Raw genomic sequence first — 27,151 nt, forward strand, 5'->3', positions numbered from 1 at the left:
GAACTTAAGGGTTAAACCATTTCACTATGGGAAAGCTAGTCATTTAGGTAACCTCAGATGTCAAGAGATCACCATGAAAGTTAAACCATGTGAAATATAAGAGTTTTATTGTAAACCAGACCACTGTCTTTTTACTAAAGTGAAATAAACGTAAATATTTAATTTACATAGCAAATTAATTATGTAGCTCACGTCACTCTTTACGACTTGAGCTACGAGGTCTAATTATTTGATAAAAAACTAAATATACAAAAACTAAACTAAATATACATTTATAGATAAAGTTATTCCGTGGCAACAACTATTATCTAGTCTGCATGTCCTGCTGTGATTTCCATGTGTGATGAGTCTCTCTCATGTCCCTCTTGTTACTCAGGCAGAACCATTAAGATAGACTGACCAATCAAGTCCCTCTACACCCAAAAAACGGATTCAACCCCCCTATAAATGTGACACATATAAATTATGTTTGCTTTATTTAATTACTTCACTTCAAGGCATAAGCATATACATTTAATTGATATAACTCAAATATTATTAATAGTGCCAGATGTGATACATTTACATTATGTTGGCTTTATTTAAATGTATTTAATTATAATATATGCAAATGTATTGAATTGATGTAACTGAACAAATATTAATCGTGCTTAACTTAAATATATACATTTACAATATATGCATTTTTATTAAATTGTTCCAACTCAAATGTAATTAATAGTGCTTATACAAAATCTATTCATTTAACATTATGCATTTATATTACATTCATGTAACTCAAATCTTAGTAATGGAATTTAAAAACACATTGAAAATGAGTTCCAATGAAAACTCCCAGAGTCCCATAAACCACGCCTCTCACCAATTTTATTGAGTAGTTTTTAAGGCTGAAATCATTCTGAGAATATTGTTTGAATCCAACTCAATTTTATTAAGTACATTTTACAGATCTGAGAAGTGACTCCAGCCCTTTCCCTTGATTGGTCAAATAAGTTGGTCACATGTTATGCAAAGCATGCTGGGAACAGCATTTTTCTAGGTTTTCAGGGAAATGTTTAAGCTTTCGGGAGCTAAACATGCTAAATGTATCATATCAATGTGTCTGCCTTGGCAAGATGACTGTCATATGTCAGAATTTGATTTGTCAGTATTTGAGCCTAAACCCTAACCCTAACTGCTAGGCTGCTAGTTTAAGCTTGAGCTCCCTCCCCATGCTAGGCTAAAAGAGAAGAACTCATGGTAACTTTGAGGTTATTGAGTTGGTTTTCTCTCAAATGTTCTGATTATTCAATAATCACTGCTATTGCATATATCCATTATGCATCTGTATGTTGATATTGTAAAACTTGAAACAAATCATCCAGAAGAAAACCTGAAACCGAACTCTTCTTATGTAAATGTAAAAGTATTTTATTTATCTTAGCTTAATTCCATAAAAATGAGTTGAACCAACACATTTACGTTAACATTTGTTTGAGTTGGACAAACGTAAATTAATTAAGTTCATATAATTAACTTGGCTTAAGTTAATGAAAATGAGTTGGACTAATTGAACAACATGCATTGCATTGAATGTAGATTTGACTTGGGACTACATATATCCCATATATAAATTTACTCATAAAATGGGTGGAAAAGTTTCACACATTTAAAATGTGTTCAACTGAGAGATTATTTTTTTGGGTGTAGAAACATAATTTGCACATGACTGCTCCAAAATTCTTTCAGAAATACAGAACCAGGAAGGGTAATCTTTGGTGAAATTATATTGTGTTTATATTGTACAGAATGTTATTTTGTACAGACCAGCCATCCATCTCCATAGACCTGGTCACACTTTAGCCTGGAGCCAGCCTGGAGCCAGCCTGTTCGCTCCGTTCCACATTTTGTATTGTCTCTAGAGACAATACAAAATGTGGAACGGAGCGAACAGGCTGGCTCCAGGCTAGTCACACTTTGCATTTCAATGCATCCTAGGTGTCGATGGGCCACCAAGTGTTCACCATTTGCATCCTGGGTGATCAAAAGTGGTTTCTCATAATACAGGTGTAAATGTTCTAAAAGAGGACAATCAACTAGCCTCTAATAGGGAGAAAGAGTCTGATCTACCCAATCCTTTTGTTTTGTAACCATGTCAATACTAAAATGATATTCCTAACCCCTTATGGACTTCACAAATAGCACAAGTGAAGATGTACAATTTATTTGGCATAAAGACATTTCACTTTATGGACTCTGATATCGCAAAGGGTAATGGGAGACCACTGCACATCCCTGACTTTGGAAAGTAAAATAAAAAAAAATGTGAAGGTCACTTAACGACACGCCAATTGGCCAATGTTTAAATGTGTTCAATCGTGTTCTAATCATGGACCTGCATGTTTCTATCTACAGTAGCCTACATGTCCCCCTACCTTCTTTCCTCCTCTTAACAATATCAAGTCAGTCCACCTGAAAGTTTCCCCAAAGAACATTAAGGACAGTGGAACAAAAGAAATTAGGAATATTGAGTCTTGTTTATTTCTGCAGCAATCATGTTCCACAAAAACAATACAGTTTAGCAACAGGGTAATAATAAAAGATAATGGTAAGGTCACAAGTAATGACGCAGAAAGAATATAGATGCAATATGCAGAAAATACAAATACTGTTCTAATAATGTCTCTGTAAACTGTCAACTCTTATAATATGAAATACTGGTACTACTAACAGCCCATTTAAACTGTATTTTAAGTGTAATTGCAATGACTCAACAAATCAACATTAATTCATTCCCATGCTATTGCTCTAGAACAGTGCTATTTAACCTGCGGCCCGGGGGCCGCATGCGTCCCCTGCGGCATGTCTATGCGGCCCACCATAGTCATACCAATAAATATATATTTGTTCTACTTTCAGTTTGGACAAATAATTTCTGATGTCCTTTTTCAGTTTATCTCCAAAACCACAAGGAAACCATTTTTTTGTCTTGTTTTATACAATTAGTTTTTGCCATTCATTAATCATTCCATGACAATCTTTTTGTTCAATGAAGTTTGGCCTTATAGATGGAAATGTGTCTGTTTTCTGTGTGTTTCCTTCATTTTTAGACTACTCATGTACTGTTACAAAATCATTGTCTAAACGTCCAAAATGGGACTTTTTGTCTTTTTTTGCCTTATTGTATTTGAATCTGTCTATTTTATCTTTTTGTTCTTGTTCAGCACTTTGGTTTGATTTTGCTCATTGAAAATGTGCAATATAAATAAAGCTTGATTTGACCCTGCAAGAAGTAACAGGACCATCTGAAGCAAGCACAGGTAATAATCTCAGTGGTCGAAAAAGTATTTGTGTTTTACTTGAGTAAAAGTATCTATACTGCAAATTGAAATACTCTGTTAAGTAAATGTACAAAATATAACTGTATATATATAGTGTATACAATTTTCAGGCCTAGGTAGGGCTAAAGTGGTTTATGTATGTATTATGATTTAAATAACTGCAAAGAAACTAGTAACTAAAGCTGTAGTGGAGTAAAAGTAGGCCTACAATATTACGATCCGAGATGAGTAGAAGTAAATGTATTGGAAATCAGTGAGACTGATAATGTGGTTAATGAAAAGGTTAGTAGAACAACGCCCGGGGATGAAGATTCAGAGCTTGTGATACAGAGGGATTAGGAGGCTTTTGCCCACATGACAGAGGTTTAGTGCATAGAAAGAAACGTTTTTAATGTCTGATATGCAGTTCAACACAAATATTACACTATTCAGAACATGTCTTTGAAATTGCACATCTGTATTGTCTCAATAGCACTGCTATAACACAAGTCACAAGTAAATGCAATTACTTTATTCAACACAAATATTACACTATGCAGAACATGTCTTTGACAAAGACAGAAACAACGGTGCCTGGAAGAATTTGGAGCAATCATGTTCAAATTAGGTTTCTAAAGGGCAGTTGTTGCCACACTGCAGGAATAGCTTTCTAGGCTTCTACTATCAAGGTGTTCAAGGAGTTCGATTGTATTTTAAGGTCAGACGTTATTTTAAGTCAAAGTAGGTGGGAATGTGTACATTGCAAATTGGAGAGTGACTGATACATACAATCCTGTGTGATGAAGATGAACTCTTAATGACACACTACAATGACTTTAACAGTATGGTTACCTCCCGCAGTGTGATCTGTTTTGTTTCATAAGAACAAATGATAATGTTTCATTGATGAAACATACCATTCATAAGTCTTAAGCTTTCAATGGCATTAAAAAGCCTGGAATCAACTATCAAAAAATATAAATAAAAACAGCTGTGGCAGAGAGAGAGATAAATAGAGATATTCAGTGTGGATACCAACTTTGTACAATCAGGAAAGAGACATACAGGATACATGTTAAATAAGCATAATTGGAACCATGATAATCACTATCATGGTTTCTGTGAGCAGACACATTTGGAACTGTAAGACCATACGATTGAACCTGATAAATTGGCAATTTACCTTAAAAGACAGTTAGACACATTGTTTTAAAATAGGTTTTAAACATTGTGTGCAACAAGATGTGCAAGCACATATTTTAAACACAGTAGACTATAATGAGCTGGGTTGTTCCTTCACCACAGCTGCTTCTACCCATTGTTCTGAAAGTATTTGGACCAATCATATGCTAATTGGCTTTGTATTGGGGACTTGATTACCAACATGGAGCACATGTATGCCAGGCTGTGATTGGTGGAGAGGTGGTTATTGTTCTCCTCTTTGGCCAATCATTCAAAGCAGTCTCAGGCTAGTCTAGTATAAAAAGAGCTTGTAGTTGTAGTTTCTCCACAACTCCTCCAGGATATCAATCATTTCTGATCAGATCTGACTGTGGACTCCAGACTTCAGGTGAAGATGAACTCTCTCGACCCCACCAGGGATAATGATGCTGAACAGCAGGAACCCAAAGAACATGGTATGTTGCTTGCATCACTCCTTCTGAATATATTCTATTGTAATTTCAACAGTAGCGTTGCTGAAGATTTAGATAATGCCTGTTTTATCTAGTTTATTGTCTCACAGTTCATATATGCATTGTACATTTGACCTATATATTTAGTTAGTGCAATGAAATACAAATAGCTTATATAAAACCTTATGATGTGTTTCATGAGTTGTCATGTTACAGTATTTTTTAGTTTAGCTACTTGACAAAATTGTTGGTGGTTTATGTCTTTATAATATATATGTAGTACATTAACTAGCCTACATAACTATGTCATATTAAGCCCTCAAACTACTACTTTCCAGCTCTTAACAATGTTTCCTTTGTCTTATTTTCCAATCCAGTGTTGCATCATGAGTCTGGCTTCCCTGTCCTACCAGAGGTGAAAGAAGAAAGAAGCTTGGCTAAGCAAAAACTCCATTGCTGTGATCAGTGTGGAAAACATTTTCCTCACATCTCCCAGCTTAAAATCCACCAGAGAATCCACACAGGGGAGAAACCGTATGGATGTGACCAGTGTGGACAACACTTCTCTCAAAAAATCACCCTTAAAAGCCACCAGAGAATTCACACTGGTGAGAAACCCTATGGATGTGACTTAACAGTTCCTCAGAAGGAGCATCTATGAATTCATCTACAGTAACCATCCTGGCTAATGTGCGCTTTCACAGATCCCCCAGCTGGCAAACCAAAACAAAATACAAGTGCCCCACTATTTAAACCACCCCGCTAACTCCACCCGACTGGATGTGCTGGTTAACGGTGGGTATTTATGCACATGAAGGCCACCGCAAAGGCCTAGCTTAACCCAGGGGTAGGAAAGGCAACCACTAGCTGGCGACCTGCGTACACCACCTGGCTGCGCTCCCGAGATGGGGTACGCACACACCGGTACGCACCCGCAATCTCCAGCCGCCCCGTGCACCTAAACCACCCGGGCCTAAACGACTTGCACTATTTTAATCCCAGTAGCTGAAAAATAAAAAACGCACCTCACAGGGACACTTGTATGAAAAATTAATTCAAAACCAGCCAGGACACCCTTTAACTTTGACTTTAGCAGCACAATAAACCAGGAAAAAACTCCCCACCAAACTTAACCAAATACTTAATGTAACTTAACCCAAACTCATGTTAAGTTCAACTCAAAAGTTAACTGCATCTCCCAAACTTAAAGTCCAGATCAAAAAGCATAGCAGCACTTTCTGTACTCACCGGACTGTTGATCAAACAGGACAAAGGAACCCCCGGAATGATTCCCAAATGAAGTCACTGCATTCACAAAATGACTGCACAAACAAGCAATTAACCGACGCCCAAATTAGCCAATTGACTCTACTATTGCAGAATTTAGCCAATTGACTCTACTATTGCAGCGCAGCACTAGCAAACAAATGCAGAAGGGAGAATCACTTGAATCTCCAAACTCACTGCATAAAAAGTCAAAATTTACCGGCGAGAGCCCCCACTTGTTATGTTCCTGGTCTAGGGTTTACATGGAACATAACAAAAACTGGGGGAGACGCAGTCAAAACAAAGTTTAAACAATTTATTAAATAATTAAAGTAACATACCAAAATGAAGAGTGAGGTGTGGAAGTCAGTCAAGTCAGTAGTGAAGTGCATGTATGGATGAGTGAGGAATGTAGTGGGTGAGTGTTGCATGTATTAACAGAAGTAGCAAAAAACAAGGGGAATGGTGGGAGAGGAGCTGGAGTGAGGAGAGCTGGGAGAGGACTGGGGAAGCAGGCTTTTATAGGCGTGGACCGGGCCCAGGTGCACGCCAATCAGTTAATGATCACTTTGCTGCTCCCCAGTCCTATGGGAAGGAGAACACAAATTAATACCAAGAACATAATATACACTATAACCAAGGAGTGACAATTATAATAGAACCTCCTATTGAGGGAACCGTCACAATATAAATAAAGCTTGATTTGACCCTGCAAGAAGTAACAGGACCATCTGAAGCAAGCACAGGTAATAATCTCAGTGGTCGAAAAGGTATTCATGTTTTTACTTGAGTAAAAGTATCTATACTGCAAATTGAAATACTCTGTTAAGTAAATGTACAAAATATAACAGATACTGTATACAATTTTCAGGCCTAGGTAGGGCTAAAGTGGTTTATGTATGTATTATGATTTAAATATCTGCAAAGAAACTAGTAACTAAAGTTGTAGTGGAGTAAAAGTAGGCCTACAATATTAGAATCCGAGATGAGTAGAAGTAAATGTATTGGAAATCAGTGAGACTGATAATGTGGTTAATGAAAAGGTTAGTAGAACAACGCCCAGGGATGAAGATTCAGAGCTTGTGATACAGCGATACAGAGGGATTAGGAGGCTTTTGCCCACATGACAGAGGTTTAGTGCATAGAAAGAAACGTTTTTAAGGTCTGATATGCAGTTCAACATAAATATTACACTATTCGGAACATGTCTTTGAAATTGCACATCTGTATTGTCTCAATAGCACTGCTATAACACAAGTCACAAGTAAATGCAATTACTTTATTCAACACAAATATTACACTATTCAGAACATGTCTTTGACAAAGACAGAAACAACGGTGCCTGGAAGAATTTGGAGCAATCATGTTCAAATTAGGTTTCTAAAGGGCAGTTGTTGCCACACTGCAGGAATAGCTTTGTAGGCTTCTACTATCAAGGTGTTCAAGGAGTCAAACTATGCTCGATTGTATTTTAAGGTCAGTTTTAAGTAAAAGTAGGTGGGAATGTGTACATTGCAAATTGGAGAGTGACTGATACATACAATCCTGTGTGATGAAGATGAACTCTTAATGACACACTACAATGACTTTAACAGTATGGTTACCTCCCGCAGTGTGATCTGTTTTGTTTCATAAGAACAAATGATAATGTTTCATTGATGAAACATACCATTCATAAGTCTTAAGCTTTCAATGGCATTAAAAAGCCTGGAATCAACTATCAAAAAATATAAATAAAAACAGCTGTGGCAGAGAGAGAGATAAATAGAGATATTCAGTGTGGATACCAACTTTGTACAATCAGGAAAGAGACATACAGGATACATGTTAAATAAGCATAATTGGAACCATGATAATCACTATCATGGTTTCTGTGAGCAGACACATTTGGAACTGTAAGACCATACGATTGAACCTGATAAATTGGCAATTTACCTTAAAAGACAGTTAGACACATTGTTTTAAAATAGGTTTTAAACATTGTGTGCAACAAGATGTGCAAGCACATATTTTAAACACAGTAGACTATAATGAGCTGGGTTGTTCCTTCACCACAGCTGCTTCTACCCATTGTTCTGAAAGTATTTGGACCAATCATATGCTAATTGGCTTTGTATTGGGGACTTGATTACCAACATGGAGCACATGTATGCCAGGCTGTGATTGGTGGAGAGGTGGTTATTGTTCTCCTCTTTGGCCAATCATTCAAAGCAGTCTCAGGCTAGTCTAGTATAAAAAGAGCTTGTAGTTGTAGTTTCTCCACAACTCCTCCAGGATATCAATCATTTCTGATCAGATCTGACTGTGGACTCCAGACTTCAGGTGAAGATGAACTCTCTCGACCCCACCAGGGATAATGATGCTGAACAGCAGGAACCCAAAGAACATGGTATGTTGCTTGCATCACTCCTTCTGAATATATTCTATTGTAATTTCAACAGTAGCGTTGCTGAAGATTTAGATAATGCCTGTTTTATCTAGTTTATTGTCTCACAGTTCATATATGCATTGTACATTTGACCTATATATTTAGTTAGTGCAATGAAATACAAATAGCTTATATAAAACCTTATGATGTGTTTCATGAGTTGTCATGTTACAGTATTTTTTAGTTTAGCTACTTGACAAAATTGTTGGTGGTTTATGTCTTTATAATATATATGTAGTACATTAACTAGCCTACATAACTATGTCATATTAAGCCCTCAAACTACTACTTTCCAGCTCTTAACAATGTTTCCTTTGTCTTATTTTCCAATCCAGTGTTGCATCATGAGTCTGGCTTCCCTGTCCTACCAGAGGTGAAAGAAGAAAGAAGCTTGGCTAAGCAAAAACTCCATTGCTGTGATCAGTGTGGAAAACATTTTCCTCACATCTCCCAGCTTAAAATCCACCAGAGAATCCACACAGGGGAGAAACCGTATGGATGTGACCAGTGTGGACAACACTTCTCTCAAAAAATCACCCTTAAAAGCCACCAGAGAATTCACACTGGTGAGAAACCCTATGGATGTGACTTAACAGTTCCTCAGAAGGAGCATCTATGAATTCATCTACAGTAACCATCCTGGCTAATGTGCGCTTTCACAGATCCCCCAGCTGGCAAACCAAAACAAAATACAAGTACCCCACTATTTAAACCACCCCGCTAACTCCACCCGACTGGATGTGCTGGTTAACGGTGGGTATTTATGCACATGAAGGCCACCGCAAAGGCCTAGCTTAACCCAGGGGTAGGAAAGGCAACCACTAGCTGGCGACCTGCGTACACCACCTGGCTGCGCTCCCGAGATGGGGTACGCACACACCGGTACGCACTCGCAATCTCCAGCCGCCCCGTGCACCTAAACCACCCGGGCCTAAACGACTTGCACTATTTTAACCCCAGTAGCTGAAAAATAAAAAACGCACCTCACAGGGACACTTGTATGAAAAATTAATTCAAAACCAGCCAGGACACCCTTTAACTTTGACTTTAGCAGCACAATAAACCAGGAAAAAACTCCCCACCAAACTTAACCAAATACTTAATGTAACTTAACCCAAACTCATGTTAAGTTCAACTCAAAAGTTAACTGCATCTCCCAAACTTAAAGTCCAGATCAAAAAGCATAGCAGCACTTTCTGTACTCACCGGACTGTTGATCAAACAGGACAAAGGAACCCCCGGAATGATTCCCAAATGAAGTCACTGCATTCACAAAATGACTGCACAAACAAGCAATTAACCGACGCCCAAATTAGCCAATTGACTCTACTATTGCAGAATTTAGCCAATTGACTCTACTATTGCAGCGCAGCACTAGCAAACAAATGCAGAAGGGAGAATCACTTGAATCTCCAAACTCACTGCATAAAAAGTCAAAATTTACCGGCGAGAGCCCCCACTTGTTATGTTCCTGGTCTAGGGTTTACATGGAACATAACAAAAACTGGGGGAGACGCAGTCAAAACAAAGTTTAAACAATTTATTAAATAATTAAAGTAACATACCAAAATGAAGAGTGAGGTGTGGAAGTCAGTCAAGTCAGTAGTGAAGTGCATGTATGGATGAGTGAGGAATGTAGTGGGTGAGTGTTGCATGTATTAACAGAAGTAGCAAAAAACAAGGGGAATGGTGGGAGAGGAGCTGGAGTGAGGAGAGCTGGGAGAGGACTGGGGAAGCAGGCTTTTATAGGCGTGGACCGGGCCCAGGTGCACGCCAATCAGTTAATGATCACTTTGCTGCTCCCCAGTCCTATGGGAAGGAGAACACAAATTAATACCAAGAACATAATATACACTATAACCAAGGAGTGACAATTATAATAGAACCTCCTATTGAGGGAACCGTCACAATATAAATAAAGCTTGATTTGACCCTGCAAGAAGTAACAGGACCATCTGAAGCAAGCACAGGTAATAATCTCAGTGGTCGAAAAGGTATTCATGTTTTTACTTGAGTAAAAGTATCTATACTGCAAATTGAAATACTCTGTTAAGTAAATGTACAAAATATAACAGATACTGTATACAATTTTCAGGCCTAGGTAGGGCTAAAGTGGTTTATGTATGTATTATGATTTAAATATCTGCAAAGAAACTAGTAACTAAAGTTGTAGTGGAGTAAAAGTAGGCCTACAATATTAGAATCCGAGATGAGTAGAAGTAAATGTATTGGAAATCAGTGAGACTGATAATGTGGTTAATGAAAAGGTTAGTAGAACAACGCCCAGGGATGAAGATTCAGAGCTTGTGATACAGCGATACAGAGGGATTAGGAGGCTTTTGCCCACATGACAGAGGTTTAGTGCATAGAAAGAAACGTTTTTAAGGTCTGATATGCAGTTCAACACAAATATTACACTATTCGGAACATGTCTTTGAAATTGCACATCTGTATTGTCTCAATAGCACTGCTATAACACAAGTAAATGCAATTACTTTATTCAACACAAATATTACACTATTCAGAACATGTCTTTGACAAAGACAGAAACAACGGTGCCTGGAAGAATTTGGAGCAATCATGTTCAAATTAGGTTTCTAAAGGGCAGTTGTTGCCACACTGCAGGAATAGCTTTGTAGGCTTCTACTATCAAGGTGTTCAAGGAGTCAAACTATGCTCGATTGTATTTTAAGGTCAGTTTTAAGTAAAAGTAGGTGGGAATGTGTACATTGCAAATTGGAGAGTGACTGATACATACAATCCTGTGTGATGAAGATGAACTCTTAATGACACACTACAATGACTTTAACAGTATGGTTACCTCCCGCAGTGTGATCTGTTTTGTTTCATAAGAACAAATGATAATGTTTCATTGATGAAACATACCATTCATAAGTCTTAAGCTTTCAATGGCATTAAAAAGCCTGGAATCAACTATCAAAAAATATAAATAAAAACAGCTGTGGCAGAGAGAGAGATAAATAGAGATATTCAGTGTGGATACCAACTTTGTACAATCAGGAAAGAGACATACAGGATACATGTTAAATAAGCATAATTGGAACCATGATAATCACTATCATGGTTTCTGTGAGCAGACACATTTGGAACTGTAAGACCATACGATTGAACCTGATAAATTGGCAATTTACCTTAAAAGACAGTTAGACACATTGTTTTAAAATAGGTTTTAAACATTGTGTGCAACAAGATGTGCAAGCACATATTTTAAACACAGTAGACTATAATGAGCTGGGTTGTTCCTTCACCACAGCTGCTTCTACCCATTGTTCTGAAAGTATTTGGACCAATCATATGCTAATTGGCTTTGTATTGGGGACTTGATTACCAACATGGAGCACATGTATGCCAGGCTGTGATTGGTGGAGAGGTGGTTATTGTTCTCCTCTTTGGCCAATCATTCAAAGCAGTCTCAGGCTAGTCTAGTATAAAAAGAGCTTGTAGTTGTAGTTTCTCCACAACTCCTCCAGGATATCAATCATTTCTGATCAGATCTGACTGTGGACTCCAGACTTCAGGTGAAGATGAACTCTCTCGACCCCACCAGGGATAATGATGCTGAACAGCAGGAACCCAAAGAACATGGTATGTTGCTTGCATCACTCCTTCTGAATATATTCTATTGTAATTTCAACAGTAGCGTTGCTGAAGATTTAGATAATGCCTGTTTTATCTAGTTTATTGTCTCACAGTTCATATATGCATTGTACATTTGACCTATATATTTAGTTAGTGCAATGAAATACAAATAGCTTATATAAAACCTTATGATGTGTTTCATGAGTTGTCATGTTACAGTATTTTTTAGTTTAGCTACTTGACAAAATTGTTGGTGGTTTATGTCTTTATAATATATATGTAGTACATTAACTAGCCTACATAACTATGTCATATTAAGCCCTCAAACTACTACTTTCCAGCTCTTAACAATGTTTCCTTTGTATTATTTTCCAATCCAGTGTTGCATCATGAGTCTGGCTTCCCTGTCCTACCAGAGGTGAAAGAAGAAAGAAGCTTGGCTAAGCAAAAACTCCATTGCTGTGATCAGTGTGGAAAACATTTTCCTCACATCTCCCAGCTTAAAATCAACCAGAGAATCCACACAGGGGAGAAACCGTATGGATGTGACCAGTGTGGACAACACTTCTCTCAAAAAATCACCCTTAAAAGCCACCAGAGAATTCACACTGGTGAGAAACCCTATGGATGTGATCAGTGTGGACAACACTTCGCTAAAATATTCAGCCTTAAAATCCACCAGAGAATTCACACTGGGGAGAAACCCTATGGATGTGACCAGTGTGGACAACACTTCGCTAAAATATTCAGCCTTAAAATCCACCAGAGAATTCACACTGGGGAGAAACCCTATGGATGTGACCAGTGTGGACAACACTTCTACACAATGTCCAACCTTAAAAGCCACCAAAAAATTCACACCGGAGAGAAACCTTATGGATGTGACCAGTGTGGACAACGTTTCTCTGACAAGGCTAGCCATACACGACACCAGAGAATTCACACCGGAGAGAAACCTTATGGATGTGATCAGTGTGGAAAACACTTCTCTATAATGTCCAACCTTAAAACACACCATAGAATTCACACTGGAGAGAAACCTCATGGATGTGATCAGTGTGGACAACACTTCTGTACAATGTCCAGCCTTAAAACACACCATAGAATTCACACTGGAGAGAAACCTCATGGATGTGATCAGTGTGGGCAACACTTTTCTCGAATGTCCAGTCTCAAAAGACACCAGCGAATTCACACTAAGGATAAAACATTGTGATTTGTCTTGACAAGATTTCAGACAATCAATACTTTTAGGAGTTCACAAAGATGTACACACTTGTGGTCAGTGTGAAAAGAGTTCAAGCAGCTGAAAATGTCATGATTGCATGATGCATGATAATCACCCAAATGTTATTGCAGATGGAGATACACATGTCTCAATATGCCACAGAATTCTTGTTATGTTTTACTTTCTGTGATATTGTTTTTCCTTTGTATATATAGTTTTATATAGAATGCAATGTTGTTATTCAATGACTAAACAAGCTACTTATATATTTAGTCATATCCTACAATGTATATTGAAAATGTTTTCCTTGTCCGAAAGGACTTTTCTTAGCATAATAGAAAATGAAACGTGATCTATGTGGTGACACATTATTGTGTGTTTATGTATCACTTTTTGTAAATAATTGTTGGCACATGTTTTCCAGTCACAATTAAAGGCAAACATTCAAAGCCAAGAGATTGTGTATGTGTTTATTGGTGTGTGTGTGTGTGTGTGTGTGTGTGTGTGTGTGTGTGTGTGTGTGTGTGTGTGTGTGTGTGTGTGTGTGTGTGTGTGTGTTTGTGTGTGTGTGTGTGTGTGTGTGTGTGTGTGTGTGTGTGTGGTAATCACATTAAAAGGAAATGTCTCTTCCAGTACTCTTTTGAAATCAATTCGGCCCCATGTCACAGGGGGCTCATTTGCTATTGGGCCCTCGAGAAGGGGGCAGTACATTTTGGGAGGCTATATTCTATTGAGACTATATATATGAGGCGGAAACATGAGGTAAAGTGGTACTAAAATGGATCTGAGAATATTATGATTGACACTACATGGTTCTCATCGTGGTTCTCTAATATTCTCTGTAACGTTCCAATTTTAGCCTAAAGACGGCATCCGTTGCCAACAAAGGGCATTTTGGTATTGCATCTGAAACGGCTTGGATTTAGAGACAGACAGAACATGACATTTCAATATCCGGGTGGGGTATATGGACCAATATTTATATAAAATATATATTTTGAAAAGCATGGTGGGGCCCCACCATACAACCGTGGTGTTGTGAACAATCACACAGCATATATATAATCATTATAAATATTTAAAAAAACAGTTGTTTCCTAACCCTATCTTAATGGCTCTGCATGAATAGCAATAGGTAGGTGAGAGACACATTCATAGGAGGACGTTAAAAGAGGTTGTAGGCCTATTTTTCTGAAGGAATTTGGAATAATCCTGCACAAATTAAGTTTCTATGGGAATGACCTTGAATGTGTCTCGATAGTTTTGCTTGAATCACAAAGACAGGTGAGATACACACATGTTATATGCATTGTTTAAACCATTTCACTATGGGAAAGCTAGTCATTTAGGTAACCTCAGATGTCAAGAGATCACCACGAAAGTTAAACCATGTGAAATATAAGAATTTTAGTGTAAACCAGACCACTGTCTTTTTACTAAAGTGAAATAAATGTAAATATTTAATTTACATAGCAAATTAATTATGTAGCTCACGTCACTCTTTACGACTTGAGCTACGAGGTCTAATTATTTGATAAAAAACTAAATATACAAAAACTAAACTAAATAAATATACATTTATAGATAAAGTTATTCCGTGGCAACAACTATTATCTAGTCTGCATGTCCTGCTGTGATTTCCATGCGTGATGAGTCTCATGTCCCTCTTGTTACTCAGGCAGAACCATTACGATAGACTGACCAATCAAGTCCCTCTAGAAACATAATTTGCACATGACTGCTCCAAATTCTTTCAGAAATACAGAACCAGGAAGGGTAATCTTTGGTGAAATTATATTGTGTTTATATTGTACAGAATGTTATTTTGTACAGACTAGCCATCCATCTCCATAGACCTGGTCACACTTTAGCCTGGAGCCAGCCTGTTCGCTCCGTTCCACATTTTGTATTGTCTAGAGACAATACAAAATGTGGAACGGAGCGAACAGGCTGGATCCAGGCTAGTCACACTTTGCATTTCAATGCATCCTAGATGTCGATGGGCCACCAAGTGTTCACCATTTGCATCCTGGGTGATCAAAAGTGGTTTCTCATAATATAGGTGTAAATGTTCTAAAAGAGGACAATCATCTAGCCTCTAATAGGGAGAAAGAGTCTGATCTACCTAATCCTTTTGTTTTGTAACCATGTCAATACTAAAATGATATTCCTAACCCCTTATGGACTTCACAAATAGCACAAGTGAAGATGTACAATTTATTTGGCATAAAGACATTTCACTTTATGGACTCTGATATCGCAAAGGGTAATGGGAGACCACTGCACATCCCTGACTTTGGAAAGTAAAATAAAAAAAAACTGTGAAGGTCACTTAATGACACGCCAATTGGTGGAACAAAAGAAATTAGGAATATTGAGACTTGTTTATTTCTATCTGCAGCAATAATGTTACACAAAAACAATACAGTTTAGCAACAGGGTAATAATAAAAGATAATGGTAAGGTCACAAGTAATGACGCAGAAAGAATATAGATGCAATATTCAGAAAATACAAATACTGTTCTAATAATGTCTCTGTAAACTGTCAACTCTTATATGAAATACTGGTACTACTAACAGCCCATTTAAACAGTATGTTAAGTGTAATTGCAATGACTCAACAAATCAACATTAATTCATTCCCATGCTATTGCTCTAGAACAGTACTATTTAACCTGCGGCCCGGGGGCCGCATGCGTCCCCTGCAGCATGTCTATGCGGCCCACCATAGTCATACCAATAAATATATATTTGTTCTACTTTCAGTGTGAACAAATAATTTCTGATATCCTTTTTCAGTTTAACTCCAAAACCACAAGGAAACAACTTTTTTGTCTTGTTTTATACAATTAGTTTTTGCCATTCTGTTTGTTCCAAAGAAAGAAACTTCATAATTGCATCATTAATCATTCCATGACAATCTTTTTGTTCAATGAAGTTTGGCCGTATAGATGGAAATGTGTCTGTTTTCTGTGTTTCTGACTACTCGTGTACTGTTACAAAATAATTGTCTAAACGTCCACAATGGGACTTTTTGTCTTTTTTGCCTTATTGTATTTGAATCTGTTTATTTTATCTTTTTGTTCTTGTTCAGCACTTTGGTTTGATTTTGCTCATTGAAAATGTGCAATATAAATAAAGCTTGATTTGACCCTGCAAGAAGTAACAGGACCATCTGAAGCAAGCACAGGTAATAATCTCAGTGGTCGAAAAGGTATTCATGTTTTTACTTGAGTAAAAGTATCTATACTGCAAATTGAAATACTCTGTTAAGTAAATGTACAACATATAACAGATACTGTATACAATTTTCAGGCCTAGGTAGGGCTAAAGTGGTTTATGTATGTATTATGATTTAAATAACTGCAAAGAAACTAGTAACTAAAGCTGTAGTGGAGTAAAAGTAGGCCTACAATATTAGGATCCGAGATGAGTAGAAGTAAATGTATTGGAAATCAGTGAGACTGATAATGTGGTTAATGAAAAGGTTAGTAGAACAACGCCCAGGGATGAAGATTCAGAGCTTGTGATACAGAGGGATTAGGAGGCTTTTGCCCACATGACAGAGGTTTAGTGCATAGAAAGAAACGTTTTTAATGTCTGATATGCAGTTCAACACAAATATTACACTATTCAGAACATGTCTTTGAAATTGCACATCTGTATTGTCTCAATAGCACTGCTATAACACAAGTCACAAGTAAATGCAATTACGTTATTCAACACAAATATTACACTATCCAGAACATGTCTTTGACAAAGACAGAAACAACGGTGCCTGGAAGAATTTGGAGCAATCATGTTCAAATTAGGTTTCTAAAGGGCAGTTGTTGCCACACTGCAGGAATAGCTTTGTAGGCTTCTACTATCAAGGTGTTCAAGGAGTTCGATTGTATTTTAAGGTCAGACGTTATTTTAAGTCAAAGTAGGTGGGAATGTGTACATTGCAAATTGGAGAGTGACTGATACATACAATCCTGTGTGATGAAGATGAACTCTTAATGACACACTGCAATGACTTTAACAGTATGGTTACCTCCCGCAGTGTGATCTGTTTTGTTTCATAAGAACAAATGATAATGTTTCATTGATGAAACATACCATTCATAAGTCTTAAGCTTTCAATGGCATTAAAAAGCCTGGAATCAACTATCAAAAAATATAAATAAAAACAGCTGTGGCAGAGAGAGAGATAAATAGAGATTTTCAGTGTGGATACCAACTTTGTACAATCAGGAAAGAGACATACAGGATACATGTTAAATAAGCATAATTGGAACCATGATAATCACTATCATGGTTTCTGTGAGCAGACACATTTGGAACTGTAAGACGATTGAACCTGATGAATTGGCAATTTACCTTGAAAGACAGTTAGACACATTGTTTTAAAATAGGTTTTAAACATTGTGTGCAACAAGATGTGCACATATTTTAAACACAGTAGACTATAATGAGTTGGGTTGTTCCTTCACCACAGCTGCTTCTACCCATTGTTCTGAAAGTATTTGGACCAATCATATGCTAATTTGGTTTGTATTGGGGACTTGATTGGCCAACATGGAGCACATGTATGCCAGGCTGTGATTGGTGGAGATGTGGTTATTGTTCTCCTCTTTGGCCAATCATTCAAAGCAGTCTCAGGCTAGTCTAGTATAAGAAGAGCTTGTAGTTGTAGTTTCTCCACAACTCCTCCAGGATATCAATCATTTCTGATCAGATCTGACTGTGGACTCCAGACTTCAGGTGAAGATGAACTCTCTCGACCCCACCAGGGACAATGATGTTGAACAGCAGGAACCCAAAGACCATGGTATGTTGCTTGCATCACTCCTTCTGAATATATTCTATTGTAATTTCACCAGTAGCGTTGCTGAAGATTTAGATCATGCCTGTTTTATCTAGTTTATTATCTCACAGTTCATATATGCATTGTACATTTGCCACTAAGACCTATATATTTTTGTTTTGCAAAGATATAAAAATAGCTTATATAAAACCTTGCGATGTGTTTCATGAGTTGTCATGTTACTGTATTTTTTAGTTTAGCTACTTGACAAAATTGTTGGTGGTTTATGTCTTTATAATATATATTTACATTAACTAGCTTATATAACTATGTACTATTAAGCCCTCAAACTACTACTTTCCAGCTCTTAACAATCTTTCCTTTGTCTTATTTTCCAATCCAGTGTTGCATCATGAGTCTGGCTTCCCTGTCCTACCAGAGGTGAAAGAAGAGAGAAGCTTGGCTAAGCAAAAACTCCATTGCTGTGATCAGTGTGGAAAAAACTTTCCTCACATCTCCCAGCTTAAAATACACCAGAGAATTCACTCAGGGGAGAAACCGTATGGATGTGACCAGTGTGGACAACACTTCGCTAAAATATTCAGCCTTAAAATCCACCAGAGAATTCACACTGGGGAGAAACCCTATGGATGTGACCAGTGTGGACAGCACTTTTCTCAAATGTCCAGCCATAAAAGACACCAAAAAATTCACACTGGAGAGAAACTTTATGGATGTGATCAGTGTGGGCAACACTTTTCTCGAATGTCCAGCCTTAAAAACCACCAAAGAATTCACACTGGAGAAACCCCATATGAATGTGACCAGTGTGGACAACGCTTCTCTGACAAGGCTAGCCATACGAGACACAAGAGAATTCACACTCGAGAAAAACCCTATGGATGTGATCAGTGTGGACAACACTTCTCTGTAATGTCCAATCTTAAATCACACCGGAGAATTCACACTGGGGAGAAACCTTATGGATGTGACCAGTGTGGACAACACTTTTCTCAAATGACCAACCTTAAAAAGCACCAAAAAAATCACACTGGAGAGAAACCTTATGGATGTGATCAGTGTGGGCAACACTTTTCTCAAGTGTCCAACCTTAAAAGACACCAGAGAATTCACACTAAGGATACAACATCGTGATGTGTCTTCAAATCAAATACATTTAGGAGTTCAGAATGATGTACACACTTGTCGTCAGTGTGAAAAGAGTTCAAGCAGCTGAAAATGTCATGAGCGAACATGTATGAAAGATACAACAGATTAGTGTGAACAGTGACTATTCATAAAGGATGAGAAACATCAGTGTAGCATGATAATCACCTACATGTTATTGCAGATGGAGATACACACATCTCAATATTTCACAGAATATTGTTTTCCCTTTGTATCAGAAGTTTTATATAGAATGCAATGTTTTAATTCAACGACTAAGCAAGCTACCTATATATATATATTTAGTCATAGTCTACAATGTATATTGAAAATGTTTAACTTGTCCAAAATGGACTTTTCTTAGCATAATAGAAAATTAAACGTGATCTATGTGGTGACACATTATTGTGTATGTTTGTATCACTTTGTGTAAATAATTGTTGGCACAGGTTTTCCAGTCACAAATAAAGGCTAACATTCAAAGTCAAGAGATTTTAGATTAGTTTATTGTAATGTGTGTGTGTATGTATGTGTGTGTGTGTGTGTGTGTGTGTGTGTGTGTGTGTGTGTGTGTGTGTGTGTGTGTGTGTGTGTGCGTGTGTGTGTGTGTGTGTGGCAATTTCATTCAATCAAATCAAATGGAAATGGATGGCTATAACACACCTAAGTTAGTTTAAAAATGTACACCATGCATTCTTTTTTCTTGTTTTTTGGTCTTCCCAGTGTCTCTTCCAGCCCCCCAAAAACCCATTCAGTTAACCTTGCCTTTCATTTCAGTGATTTTTCTGAATGGGGGCGTGTCTGAACGGTACTCTTTTGAAATCGGCCTAATACTATGTCACAGGGGGCTCATTTGCTATTGGCCCCCTTGAGAAGGGGAAATGGATGGCTATAACACACCTAAGTTAGTTTTAAAATGTACACCCTGCATTCTTCTTTCTTGTTTTTTTGGTCTTCCCAGTGTCTCTTCTTCTCTAAACCAGACCACTGTCTTTTTACTAAAGTGAAATAAATGTAAATATTTAATTTACATAGTGTGACCTGGTGCGGCTTAGAATTTATCATTCAAATTACAGGACAACGCCACCTCGAGGAAAGATCGAGGAATTGAATTCCCAGTACACCATAAGCATATGGGCTCCCCACAAACAAGTACCAACAAGGGTTTGAGACTTAGAAGTTCCCTCATAAGAGGGTTTTATTTAACTTTCAGCAACAGACTTGAATAGCAATCTGTAGTTAAAAATAAGACATATGCAACAGTCAATAATAAGAGCTCAGTGTGTTAATACATTCGATATCAAGCAACAATATAATCAAATAAATAGGCCCTATCGGCTGGAGAGGAAAGGGGAAATAGCAGAACTGCTCAACAGGGGGCTTTTTACTTGAGTAAAAGTATCTATACTGCAAATTGAAATACTCTGTTAAGTAAATGTACAACATATAACAGATACTGTATACAATTTTCAGGCCTAGGTAGGGCTAAAGTGGTTTATGTATGTATTATGATTTAAATAACTGCAAAGAAACTAGTAACTAAAGCTGTAGTGGAGTAAAAGTAGGCCTACAATATTAGGATCCGAGATGAGTAGAAGTAAATGTATTGGAAATCAGTGAGACTGATAATGTGGTTAATGAAAAGGTTAGTAGAACAACGCCCAGGGATGAAGATTCAGAGCTTGTGATACAGAGGGATTAGGAGGCTTTTGCCCACATGACAGAGGTTTAGTGCATAGAAAGAAACGTTTTTAATGTCTGATATGCAGTTCAACACAAATATTACACTATTCAGAACATGTCTTTGAAATTGCACATCTGTATTGTCTCAATAGCACTGCTATAACACAAGTCACAAGTAAATGCAATTACGTTATTCAACACAAATATTACACTATCCAGAACATGTCTTTGACAAAGACAGAAACAACGGTGCCTGGAAGAATTTGGAGCAATCATGTTCAAATTAGGTTTCTAAAGGGCAGTTGTTGCCACACTGCAGGAATAGCTTTGTAGGCTTCTACTATCAAGGTGTTCAAGGAGTTCGATTGTATTTTAAGGTCAGACGTTATTTTAAGTCAAAGTAGGTGGGAATGTGTACATTGCAAATTGGAGAGTGACTGATACATACAATCCTGTGTGATGAAGATGAACTCTTAATGACACACTGCAATGACTTTAACAGTATGGTTACCTCCCGCAGTGTGATCTGTTTTGTTTCATAAGAACAAATGATAATGTTTCATTGATGAAACATACCATTCATAAGTCTTAAGCTTTCAATGGCATTAAAAAGCCTGGAATCAACTATCAAAAAATATAAATAAAAACAGCTGTGGCAGAGAGAGAGATAAATAGAGATTTTCAGTGTGGATACCAACTTTGTACAATCAGGAAAGAGACATACAGGATACATGTTAAATAAGCATAATTGGAACCATGATAATCACTATCATGGTTTCTGTGAGCAGACACATTTGGAACTGTAAGACGATTGAACCTGATGAATTGGCAATTTACCTTGAAAGACAGTTAGACACATTGTTTTAAAATAGGTTTTAAACATTGTGTGCAACAAGATGTGCACATATTTTAAACACAGTAGACTATAATGAGTTGGGTTGTTCCTTCACCACAGCTGCTTCTACCCATTGTTCTGAAAGTATTTGGACCAATCATATGCTAATTTGGTTTGTATTGGGGACTTGATTGGCCAACATGGAGCACATGTATGCCAGGCTGTGATTGGTGGAGATGTGGTTATTGTTCTCCTCTTTGGCCAATCATTCAAAGCAGTCTCAGGCTAGTCTAGTATAAGAAGAGCTTGTAGTTGTAGTTTCTCCACAACTCCTCCAGGATATCAATCATTTCTGATCAGATCTGACTGTGGACTCCAGACTTCAGGTGAAGATGAACTCTCTCGACCCCACCAGGGACAATGATGTTGAACAGCAGGAACCCAAAGACCATGGTATGTTGCTTGCATCACTCCTTCTGAATATATTCTATTGTAATTTCACCAGTAGCGTTGCTGAAGATTTAGATCATGCCTGTTTTATCTAGTTTATTATCTCACAGTTCATATATGCATTGTACATTTGCCACTAAGACCTATATATTTTTGTTTTGCAAAGATATAAAAATAGCTTATATAAAACCTTGCGATGTGTTTCATGAGTTGTCATGTTACTGTATTTTTTAGTTTAGCTACTTGACAAAATTGTTGGTGGTTTATGTCTTTATAATATATATTTACATTAACTAGCTTATATAACTATGTACTATTAAGCCCTCAAACTACTACTTTCCAGCTCTTAACAATCTTTCCTTTGTCTTATTTTCCAATCCAGTGTTGCATCATGAGTCTGGCTTCCCTGTCCTACCAGAGGTGAAAGAAGAGAGAAGCTTGGCTAAGCAAAAACTCCATTGCTGTGATCAGTGTGGAAAAAACTTTCCTCACATCTCCCAGCTTAAAATACACCAGAGAATTCACTCAGGGGAGAAACCGTATGGATGTGACCAGTGTGGACAACACTTCGCTAAAATATTCAGCCTTAAAATCCACCAGAGAATTCACACTGGGGAGAAACCCTATGGATGTGACCAGTGTGGACAGCACTTTTCTCAAATGTCCAGCCATAAAAGACACCAAAAAATTCACACTGGAGAGAAACTTTATGGATGTGATCAGTGTGGGCAACACTTTTCTCGAATGTCCAGCCTTAAAAACCACCAAAGAATTCACACTGGAGAAACCCCATATGAATGTGACCAGTGTGGACAACGCTTCTCTGACAAGGCTAGCCATACGAGACACAAGAGAATTCACACTCGAGAAAAACCCTATGGATGTGATCAGTGTGGACAACACTTCTCTGTAATGTCCAATCTTAAATCACACCGGAGAATTCACACTGGGGAGAAACCTTATGGATGTGACCAGTGTGGACAACACTTTTCTCAAATGACCAACCTTAAAAAGCACCAAAAAAATCACACTGGAGAGAAACCTTATGGATGTGATCAGTGTGGGCAACACTTTTCTCAAGTGTCCAACCTTAAAAGACACCAGAGAATTCACACTAAGGATACAACATCGTGATGTGTCTTCAAATCAAATACATTTAGGAGTTCAGAATGATGTACACACTTGTCGTCAGTGTGAAAAGAGTTCAAGCAGCTGAAAATGTCATGAGCGAACATGTATGAAAGATACAACAGATTAGTGTGAACAGTGACTATTCATAAAGGATGAGAAACATCAGTGTAGCATGATAATCACCTACATGTTATTGCAGATGGAGATACACACATCTCAATATTTCACAGAATATTGTTTTCCCTTTGTATCAGAAGTTTTATATAGAATGCAATGTTTTAATTCAACGACTAAGCAAGCTACCTATATATATATATTTAGTCATAGTCTACAATGTATATTGAAAATGTTTAACTTGTCCAAAATGGACTTTTCTTAGCATAATAGAAAATTAAACGTGATCTATGTGGTGACACATTATTGTGTATGTTTGTATCACTTTGTGTAAATAATTGTTGGCACAGGTTTTCCAGTCACAAATAAAGGCTAACATTCAAAGTCAAGAGATTTTAGATTAGTTTATTGTAATGTGTGTGTGTATGTATGTGTGTGTGTGTGTGTGTGTGTGTGTGTGTGTGTGTGTGTGTGTGTGTGTGTGTGTGTGTGTGTGCGTGTGTGTGTGTGTGTGTGGCAATTTCATTCAATCAAATCAAATGGAAATGGATGGCTATAACACACCTAAGTTAGTTTAAAAATGTACACCATGCATTCTTTTTTCTTGTTTTTTGGTCTTCCCAGTGTCTCTTCCAGCCCCCCAAAAACCCATTCAGTTAACCTTGCCTTTCATTTCAGTGATTTTTCTGAATGGGGGCGTGTCTGAACGGTACTCTTTTGAAATCGGCCTAATACTATGTCACAGGGGGCTCATTTGCTATTGGCCCCCTTGAGAAGGGGAAATGGATGGCTATAACACACCTAAGTTAGTTTTAAAATGTACACCCTGCATTCTTCTTTCTTGTTTTTTTGGTCTTCCCAGTGTCTCTTCTTCTCTAAACCAGACCACTGTCTTTTTACTAAAGTGAAATAAATGTAAATATTTAATTTACATAGTGTGACCTGGTGCGGCTTAGAATTTATCATTCAAATTACAGGACAACGCCACCTCGAGGAAAGATCGAGGAATTGAATTCCCAGTACACCATAAGCATATGGGCTCCCCACAAACAAGTACCAACAAGGGTTTGAGACTTAGAAGTTCCCTCATAAGAGGGTTTTATTTAACTTTCAGCAACAGACTTTAATAGCAATCTGTAGTTAAAAATAAGACATATGCAACAGTCAATAATAAGAGCTCAGTGTGTTAATACATTCGATATCAAGCAACAATATAATCAAATAAATAGGCCCTATCGGCTGGAGAGGAAAGGGGAAATAGCAGAACTGCTCAACAGGGGGCTAAGGTAGCTTGGCAGGACACAACCCTTGCCCAAACTAATAAAATAATCACACTAAAAATCATATATCACACAAGCATGCAGCATGCAAGGAAAACGGGCGACACCATAAAAAGAGGTGTTTGCTGTCACACAAAATTACCGTAGTGGGCTATATTAAGTGTCCCGGCTATGCTGACCCCCTGGAACCAGCCTGGCTGTTCCCCTCAGTGCCCAGCAGTAAGTAAGTAAAGTTGCTTTTTATATTTAGGGGAAATGAAAATAAACAATTATAACACAAGAAATGGCTCAACAAAAAACACAATCATAAACTTTAGACTAAACAAAACAGCAGAAGGTGATCACTGAAATGAATAAAAACACAACTTTAGTTTAACAGATTAAAACGAAGAAATCAACGGATCAAACAAATCTCAAACACATTGATGTATACCTCGAGTGCGTCTCGTATCCCCACGGATGGGAAACATGGACTGTTCGTAACGTCCCCTCAACACCATAGGACTCTCAGTCAGACTGCACTCTACCTGGGTGAGTATAATGAAATTATTAATACAAAATAGGCATTCCAAATACACACAACCAAACATAAAAAACTACATTAACTCACCCAGGTGTAGTGATACGCGGAAGCGGGGATTGAACCCGGGACTCCCACTCGCCAGTCCAATGCACACCCAGTCGTGCTAATAGGGCTGAGCCCGATTAGCAGGGCTGTTGTCGCTGGTTCATGGCTGGTACTAACTGTGGGGGCTACAATCACCCCCCTGATCTTTGGAGCGCGCCCTCGCGCTTCACACTTCACGCCGCGGACCGCTGCACGCGACGTGGACCTGTCCCTCACGCGAGGATACCACGCCCCTCATCCTGCCGACAACGCCAGATTGTAGTGATACGCGGAAGCGGGGATTGAACCCGGGACTCCCACTCGCCAGTCCTGTCCCTCACGCGAGGATACCACGCCCCTCATCCTGCCGACAACGCCAGATTGTAGTGATACGCGGAAGCGGGGATTGAAACCGGGACTCCCACTCGCCAGTCCAACGCACAACCAGTCGTGCTAATAGGGCTGAGCCCGATTAGCAGGGCTGTTGTCGCTGGTTCATGGCTGGTACTAACTGTGGGGGCTACACAGGCATGGAATAAAAACACATTAAAAGGACCCCAGGTGGTGAAACCCAGCAGCCATCCAGCAGTCTAGTGTTTGTTTGACTGCATGGCTTTTAAATTCCCTCCCTGATTGCCAATGAGGAAGTGGCTGTGCAGCTGCCCTACGGTGGCCCCTAAATTCAGCTCAGACCTAGCCGGCCACAATAGCAAATTAATTATGTAGCTCACGTCACTCTTTACGACTTGAGCTACGAGGTCTAATTATTTGATAAAAAAACTAAATATACAAAAACTAAACTAAATATACATTTATAGATAAAGTTATTCCGTGGCAACAACTAGTATCTAGTCTGCATGTCCTGCTGTGATTTCCATGTGTGATGAGTCTCTCGTGTCCCTCTTGTTATTCAGGTAGAGCCATTAAGATAGACTGACCAATCAAGTCCCTCTGGAAACATAATTTGCACATGACTGCTCCAAATTCTTTCAGAAATACAGAACCAGGAAGGGTCATCTGGTGAAATTATATTGTGTTTATATTGTACAGAATGTTATTTTGTACAGACCAGCCATCCATCTCCATAGACCTGGTCACACTTTAGCCTGGAGCCAGCCTGGAGCCAGCCTGTTCGCTCCGTTCCGTTTGTATTGTCTCTAGAGACACTACAAAATGTGGAACGGAGCGAACAGGCTGGCTCCAGGCTAGTCACACGTTGCATTTCAATGCATAGATGTCGATGGGCCACCAAGTGTTCACCATTTGCATCCTGATCAAAAGTGGTTTCTCATAATACAGGTGTAAATGTTCTAAAAGAGGACAATCAACTAGCCTCTAATAGGGAGAAAGAGTCTGATCTACCTAATCCTTTTGTTTTGTAACCATGTCAATACTAAAATTATATTCCTAACCCCTTATGGACTTCACAAATAGCACAAGTGAAGATGTACAATTTATTTGGCATAATAAATGGTAATGGGAGACCACTGCACATCCCTGACTTTGGAAAGTAAAATAAAAAACTGTGAAGGTCACTTAACGACACGCCAATTGGCCAATGTTTAAATGTGTTCAATCGTGTTCTAATCATGGACCTGCATGTTTCTATCTACAGTAGCCTACATGTCCCCCTACCTTC

The sequence above is a fragment of the Nannobrachium achirus genome (genome assembly GCF_963921795.1).
Source record: "Nannobrachium achirus genome assembly, chromosome: 13".
NCBI lineage: Eukaryota > Metazoa > Chordata > Actinopteri > Myctophiformes > Myctophidae > Nannobrachium > Nannobrachium achirus.